This window comes from Sciurus carolinensis, chromosome 16, assembly GCF_902686445.1.
Source record: "Sciurus carolinensis chromosome 16, mSciCar1.2, whole genome shotgun sequence".
Lineage (NCBI taxonomy): Eukaryota > Metazoa > Chordata > Mammalia > Rodentia > Sciuridae > Sciurus > Sciurus carolinensis.
This window is the reverse complement of record NC_062228.1, coordinates 49,078,744-49,079,323: the sequence shown is the minus strand read 5'-3', so window position 1 is coordinate 49,079,323 and position 580 is coordinate 49,078,744.

Genomic DNA, 580 nt, shown 5'->3' with positions numbered 1-580 from the left:
TAAGAGGTAATCAGTGGTTTTTGCCTACGATCAGTATGCTTGTCTGTATCCAGCTCTGATCATAGAGGACCCATAGTGTCAGGTTTAGAATCACGAGAATGTCAGGAGGCCACGTGGCTCGTGCAGTGCAGGCAGAGACGAGCTTGCAGAACCCAGAGGGCTCTGCACTGGGTGGCTCCCAGGCCTGTCCTCAGTGGTCCTCCCAACAGCTCTCAGGCAGGTGTCCTTATCAATGTCATTTAGTCTAGGCTCAGCATTTAAATAACCTATTACTACAGGTCACCAGTGTGCAAGGGAGGCAGGCCTTGGACCAGAGCCGGGCTCCAAGCCCAATAATGAAAACACCACTCCCACATCTTCAAATCAAATATGGCCAAGCACTGGACCATGAGGTCAGTGTCTTACCATCGGTGCCATTTGGAAACAGGCCCAGAGTGGGGACCGCCCCAGTTTGAACCCAGGTGTGGGTCTGCCAACATCAAGTCAGGTTTTCAGGCCTGAAGCAGCATACCCTGTTTAATCCTTTCTTTCTTAGATGTAATTGGTTTTTATCAGCAACTCATGCACCAGGCAGCATTCC